The 7,423-nt window shown below is 37.3% G+C and overlaps 1 long non-coding RNA gene across 1 annotated transcript; it reads left to right on the forward strand.

The window, feature by feature from the left end:
* The first annotated feature begins 313 nt into the window (after positions 1–313).
* LOC134287802 (uncharacterized) lies at positions 314–4,210 on the forward strand. Its single transcript, XR_009997556.1, has 3 exons — positions 314–615; positions 683–901; positions 983–4,210. It is a non-coding gene; the product is annotated as an uncharacterized LOC134287802 (long non-coding RNA).
* The last annotated feature ends 3,213 nt before the right edge of the window (positions 4,211–7,423 follow it).

Below are 7,423 nucleotides of genomic sequence, written 5' to 3' on the forward strand. Positions count from 1 at the left end.
TAATGTAGTTGCATGAAGTGGGTGACGAGGTACATAAGTATCATTACAGCGTGCTTAACCGTTATTGCAATATTGAGGCTCCAGTTTGACTAAAGTTTGAAATACACGGAAATACATCCCGCATAGCAAATTACAATTTGTCTTGAGGTTCAAACAATAAACTTGTTCTATCTGTTGAGGTTAATATACGGAAAGTAGTTGCTTTCATATCCAAGTATATGAAACTCAATTCGTTTAACAATAAGTTACGGTGTATATAATTCATATCAAGTGTTAACAATTTATCATATTTTGCAATAATTGTCTAACTATATGAGGACAAAAACTCGTGAGAAATGGTGCCACTATTAATTCACCCTTTATCATGTGGGTTGTACTTATTTTGCGTAACACACTAATACACGTTTATTTCACAACACGTTACTGATTTTGAACAATTTCACAAATTGTTGCACGGATCGGTATTTGTGAGCGAATTAATATGTACCGGCAAGCTGCTTGCTACGACACGCTCGCAAAAAAAAAAACACGAGGAAGCAACGCTTCAAAAGAAATCTAGTTTTCGTGTTGCAAAAACGTCTTCATCTGCATCCGAAGGGCCGTCATCGTACTGAGGTATGTTTTTAAGCGATCAAATAAGTAAAAAAAGGTAAATCTGTTCTTTTTTCGGTTCTTTTTGTAGTGTTAAACGTTTGCCGGAGGTGTTCCCCATCGTCGGCACCGGCTGTTAGCTGCCGGGCACCCAACAGCATCCCTCGAGGAGCCAGGAGTCAACAAAACAACTCACCATCGCATCATCCCAAGTTGTCCGGTGCTCCAACCCGCAAATATTCTTGGCGAGATTTGTGTTCCGCCGCTTATTGGACATCGCACACCACACCGAAAAAACGAAATCTTGAAGGTATGTAGGATTTTCCTGAATTGTATGAAAAGGGGATAATGTTGTACACAGTATTAATCGTCCACTTTATTCGTTTTGTAGGTTATAAAAAACCGTTTTGCGGAACGCCTCACCAGATCAGCGGTTCTTCCGGCAGATGAAGGAAGAATCCCCAGGAAAAGGAGAATCTGCAAAAATGCCAACGAAGGACGGATCTTTATCGGCAAATTGTATAGCGATTCTGAATACCATCCTGGAGGAAAAGTCAGCCAACAAGGTACACCTGCAATCGGAGGCAAACCTCAACTATGACCTGTCCGTCTTGTGTCCGTCCGTAAGAAGGAAGTGCATGACCTCGTCGAAACGAAATTCCCTAAAGCAATGCCGGAAAGCAAAGAAAAGGAGGTGAAAGACGACGAAGAAGACTCGGAAGCTGGGAAGGAAAATTAGGATTCTTCGGCCAAACGTGGAATGTCTGAGTAGAAGGTTGTGCCAGTGACGAAAACGTTGCGGGTTCGGTTCGGATGATCAGAGACAGCCAGGGACAAAATAGCCCCAGGAGTGAATTTATAAAGTATGCCAAAATCCCGGGTAAAATATGTTTAATTGAAATAAATTCACAATTATTATAGTTGTTCATTCTTCAAAGCAATTTGATATTTTCTGGTAAACTTTCAGAGGTAAACAATTTTCATAACGATTTGCAATAAAATTGGATAATGCGGATTTGAATTTTAGCAGCATTGGAAATGGCTGATATTTCTTGTAAATCGTTAAGGAAATTGTTTACTTGTGAAAGCTTTTACTAGAAAATAGCTAATTGAATTATTTATTTAAATTGTTTTAACATAATCAAGCAATACAGTATGCTGTTCATTTAAATATATTGCACAATAAATGAACAATCTCACTTAAATTATTAGTTCCACCATATTTCGACAATTTGGTTTGCAGTTCTCGTTGCGAAAACTGAACAATATATCTACAACATGGCTCATTGTTTTGCAAAAATTTTGTTCGAGAAAAATGCTGATTTTTTATGGTAACCTAACTTAACAGCCTATTCGCCATATAGTGATTTGGCCCATTACAATATGCCAAATGGTATACTACAACAAACTAACACTACCACTTGATGTGGAGACAGATTACATGTGATATTGTTCAGGCATTGTATCAAATTGTTGTGAACAATATGTGAGATAGTGTGCTTACAATTCACAACTATGCGGGATAACAACTCATGAGAAAACTGTCAAGTTCGATTCAAGTATAAGTTAGGTTAAAAAGCGAACCCGCAGACGAACCTATATTAAAAGTCATTTCAGTGTTCAGTCCAGTATAATGTGTTAAAGATGGCTCTAGGTCAAAGATAAAGTTTGTCAATCGCATTTGATTCGATTGTGGTCGAAGGCAAGTTCACATGAGAGAAGAGGAGAAAATTCCCCTAAATGCAAATACAGAAATAATAGTGTTGAACTCATCCACTGATTTACGGTAATCTGACCTGCATCATTCCGGGTTGGCCTACATTCGTATTTCTCTCATCGCACTCTACACACCTAGCCCGCCATATCTCTTGGACCCCTGCTTGGACCTGCAGTTCTTAGAATAGGACATTTGGTTTACCACTGATTTAAACATGTTATTGATTTTCAATAGGCTCCTAAAGTCCTATCGGGATTCTTGTTTTAAACCACAATATATGGTTCAAGAGTACATATTTACTCATTTTTTTGACATTTTTATTAACCATAGTTGAAAATATATAATTTTTATTTTTTTAGCCTTTTGTCTCGTCCCTAGCTTATAACACATACTTTGAGTGATTTTTTTCACCGTGTATTTATGTCAGATAGGAACATTTTTGAAATCCCAGTGCGAAAAATGTCGAGCTCAGTCACACAAGGTTGACCTCAAATGTCAAAGTAGACCTATTTACCATTTTACTTATTTCGAATTTTCTCATTATTCCTTTGTTTTTCAAGTTCGAGTTAAGTACAATTCCGATTAAAATACCATGCTTGATCGTATTATTCAATATAAGCGAGATTTCGTCTTTAATTTTAGGACCCTATTGATGTTTCAACTTATTCACTTTTTTCTCTTTCCTATGAAAGCTTTCCTTTGCATCAAAAAAGTCACAAACATCAACAAAACAAAGCACGGAAAAAATGTTAAACTAAATAAATCTGGTGTTCGATTTGAATAGGTCGAATCTGCATATGAATCACAGCAAACATACGACCTATTCAAATCGAACACCAGAAATAATTAAAAATTCACGGAAAAATAATGTTTCGGAAAAGTGAATGGTTCAAACGTAAGAAAAACAGTATAATATATTGTTACATAAAAATCCAATGTAAATGTATAGTATAGCGAACCATTTCATCACAATACACTTTATTGTAGCTGGTACACTGTATGGTTTCACCATACACCCTATGGTTAGTTTTTATCCGGGGGGTTCAGAAATCCCGAAAAACGATGGACGTAATAAATGAATCTTCCCTTTGCTTGAGAGTTGCGAAGTCATCTCATGCGAAGCTAATGTCAAAGCTAAAACAATGAGCCATTTTACGAGACGTTTCGGATCAGCTGATCGCTCATTTCATGAATGAAAATTTGACAGGAGGTTGCGCCCAAGCCCGTGAGTGTTAATATCAATATCAACACTGTTGTCGTTTCGTAAAATAGACTATGGACTGACGGCGGCGTCATCGTAACGACGTCCTCAAACCGTAAGCAAACAGGTCAATGGGACGCCTTACACACCAATCTAAACAGGGCAATTTTCACGAAAACATTGTTCAGCAAGGAATTTAGAAATTTTATTTGCACAAATTTCACTCTATACTGTTTTATTTTTGTTTATTATGAACATTACTGTTATGAATTAAAAGGAAAAATATTTCAGCAATGTAAATGCGCTTAAATTTCCTTGTTTTTTTTTGGTGTAAAACATTTCCACATTCTTTTACTTACATTTAGGTACTTTATCGCCAAAGTGCATACAGGGTGTTAGGTTCGTGAGTGCAAACTTTTTAAAGGGTGATTTTTTCCGCAGTTAAGTTAGCAGATTGTGAACAATCCTCGGTACCCACTTACGTAATTTATGTTTAGTTCCTTACTGTCGGAGCTATCAGATCGGTGTAACACGCTAAATATAATTTATACAAAAGGCAATAGGGTCCTAAAATTAAAGACGAAATCTCGCTTATATTGAATAATACGATCAAGCATGGTATTCTAATCGGAAATGTACTTTATTCGAACTTGAAAAACAAAGGAATAACGGGGGGAGCGACACTAGTTTTGCCAAGCCGAAAAACCCCAAAAAAAGCCGAAAAAAGTCGAAAAAACCCGGTAAAACCCGCAAAACTTTTGCGGGTTTTAGCGACTTTTTTGGGCTTTTTTCAGCTTTTTTGAGGTTTTTTGGGTTGGCAAAACTAGTGTCGCTCCCCCTGAGGAATAATGAGAAAATTCGAAATAAGTAAGGGGCTGTCCATTAATTACGTAAGGGAATTGTTGCGATTTTCTGACACCCCCTCCCCCCCTTGTAAGATTTTTTGTATGAGAACCCAAAAATTTTTGTATGGCGCGTAAGATTTCTCAAACCCCCCCTCCCCCCAAAAACCCTTACGTAATTATTGGACAGTCCCTAAAATGGTAAATACACACTAAGATCAGCTCGGTATTTTTCCCATCTTTTTACTGAGTTCTCAACAACAGATTAAACTCGGTACGCTCGGTTATTTATTTTGCGGATATTCTGTAAATGAGTTACCGAGCTCAGCTCACAAACTGTCAAAAGTTACTGAAGCACGGTAAATATCGTTACTGGTGAACGGTAAATACGATTACCGAGTGTACCGAAATAAATCTGCTGTTGAAAACTCAGTAAAAAGATGGAAAAAATACTGAACTCAGTGAAAAAATTACTGAGCTGGAACATCTGAATCTTAGTGTGTAGTTCTACTTTGACATTTGAGGTCAACCTTGTGTGACTGAGCTCGACATTTTTCGCACTGGGATTTCAAAAATCTGGAGCTCGTTTTGAATAGGTCGTATGTGCTTTTGTCGATATAAAATTCGATCAGTTTATTTTGGTCATTGTAGCAATATGGCAGATATTTTACAAACTTTTAATGATGGAACAGAAAGCCTGTTTTGTGAGGATTCTACTGTATGTATCAACTTTGCTCAATTTTAACGGTTTTCGCTATAATAAGCGAATCCAACTGATCGAATTTTAAATCGACAAAAGCACATACGACCTATTCAAATCGAGCTCCAGATATGTTCCTATCTGACATACACGGTGAAAATAAAATCACTCAAAGTATGTGTTATAAGTAGAGTGACTGGAAGGGAGAGTGGCGTCACGTTCCAATTTTGACAGGTCTCCTGCTCGTTTGGAACGGGAATTTGTATGGATTTGACAGATGATCGCTGTTCCAATTTTGACATTGACGCCACTCTCCCTTCCAGTCACTCTAGTTATAAGCTAGGGACGAGACAAAAGGCTAAAAAAAAAATAAAAATTATATATTTTCAACTACGGTTAATAAAAACGTCAAAAAATGAGTGAATATGTACTCTTCAATCATATATTGTGGTTTAAAACAAGAATGCCGATAGGACTTCAGGAGCCTATTTACACGGAAAAAATACTCGCTAATGAATATTTATTGGGTGCCGGACTGGACACAAAAAAATTAATGGTTTTCTTTGGTACATTGAGGTCTTGAAATTAGTCTATGGTGATAGAGGACCATAAATGGCGAAAAAAAATTGTTCTACGCATATGGTCAAATCTCAACCGTTACGTAGTTATAGAACCTTTCATGTTTTTTTTTTATTATTATTGCCTTAACTGGCTTCAACTTTAAAATGGTAAAACTTTTTACAGTTTTTTACCCTTACTCGAAAGATTATTGAATTTTCTATCAAACTAGCTGTACCCGGCAAACTTTGTCTTGCCTACTGCGTTTTTTTGACGTTTCAAGTCCAAGTCCCCCCGTGCAAAAGGTATAATAATCGATTTCCAAAAACTCAATATTTCTTAATGTTTTTTGGCTCATAAACCTTCCTTGGGTGAAAACTAACAGAACAAAACTAAGACGACCTGCATTGGACGTTCCGTTCGTGAGTTATGCGCGGTCCCACGTATGCCACTGCATTTTTATATATATAGATGACATCTTTGAATCGATTAGTTTAGTTAAATAACTAAGTTTTCTAGAGCACAGTAGCTCTAAATGGTGTGTTTAAGCGAAGACGGCTAATAACAAGACAGACAGCTCCCACCCTGTTTCAGGCGACATGGTCGAAACGCCCTCAACGATTCACAGGAACATTAAAACATGATTGTGTGCGTGTACATGCAAATACGTACACGAAAATGGTAACATCGCATGCACACTCATTCATGATGTTGTTCCCTGAAGTCGTTCGTGGCGCTAGTGTGCTTGTAGCTTGCAAAGTATATGGAGCAAGAGGGTAGATGTCTGTCTTGTTATTAGCCGTCTTCGGTTTAAGTTTGTTTTTGTTAACTATCTTTAAAACATGCGTAAAAAATTAAAATTCTTTCTCAGGCAAAACTGTGGCCTCTGTTCCGCTCTACAATTTGTTCTTTGACACCAAACTTCTGCAATTTGCAATTTCGATTTAAATGTGCGGCACAGTGCGTAAAAAAGTGCTAACTTTGACAGTAGGGCAGCTCAGACTTCAAAAATGTTAAAAACTCAAAGCTCAAAGCTTGTTGCAAAACTAGAGTCCTGTCAAATTTTCAGCCATTTTCAAAGTTTCGAATAAATATTTTTTTCGCAATTTTGTTCAAGTTTTTGCTAAAATACATTAAGATATTGTCGGGTCGCCACCAAACCGGACTTCGCACAATCAAGTTGCGACGCGACCCAACTCGCGACGTTTTTGAATCATGTTAAAAGTAGTGCGCATCCTTCTCGTTGTTGTCAGCAACACAGCGCACTAGATGCGAAACAGATGCGACACTTGTGGTCCAAGGAAATGGCAATTTTTGGTTGAATGTCTGTCCTGATTCCAACCGGATAGACAATAAGCTATTCAAAGTCCAGTGCCGATAAAAATAAGTATAAATAAACATTAATATTTTTATCGTTTAGCGAGAAATTAAGAAACATGTTGGGAGCTTGTAAAGAAACGATGCGTTTTCTGGATCATGTCGTTCACAAATACGAATATGCGGAACTGTTGGCCATGCTGTTAAGCAAGAGTTATGCATTGTGAAATATAGCTGTGTTAGTGTGTTGTGCGAGCATAATAATCGACCGTTTGATATAGTGTTATTGCACATTGCAACCATTTAATACGGGTTTTCATGTTCATATACTTTGACAATGTGTACACACTACAATATATGGTTAAAGCTTGGTATGGGGCATTCAAACTGTTACTTACTGTATGTGGCTTTAGGTGTCGTATTGTTGAACGTAAAAGCCACCATTTGTGACACATTAACCTTACCCGCGACCTTACCGCATAGAACAAATTTACTGT

The sequence above is a fragment of the Aedes albopictus genome, chromosome 2 (assembly GCF_035046485.1).
Source record: "Aedes albopictus strain Foshan chromosome 2, AalbF5, whole genome shotgun sequence".
Classification (NCBI taxonomy): domain Eukaryota; kingdom Metazoa; phylum Arthropoda; class Insecta; order Diptera; family Culicidae; genus Aedes; species Aedes albopictus.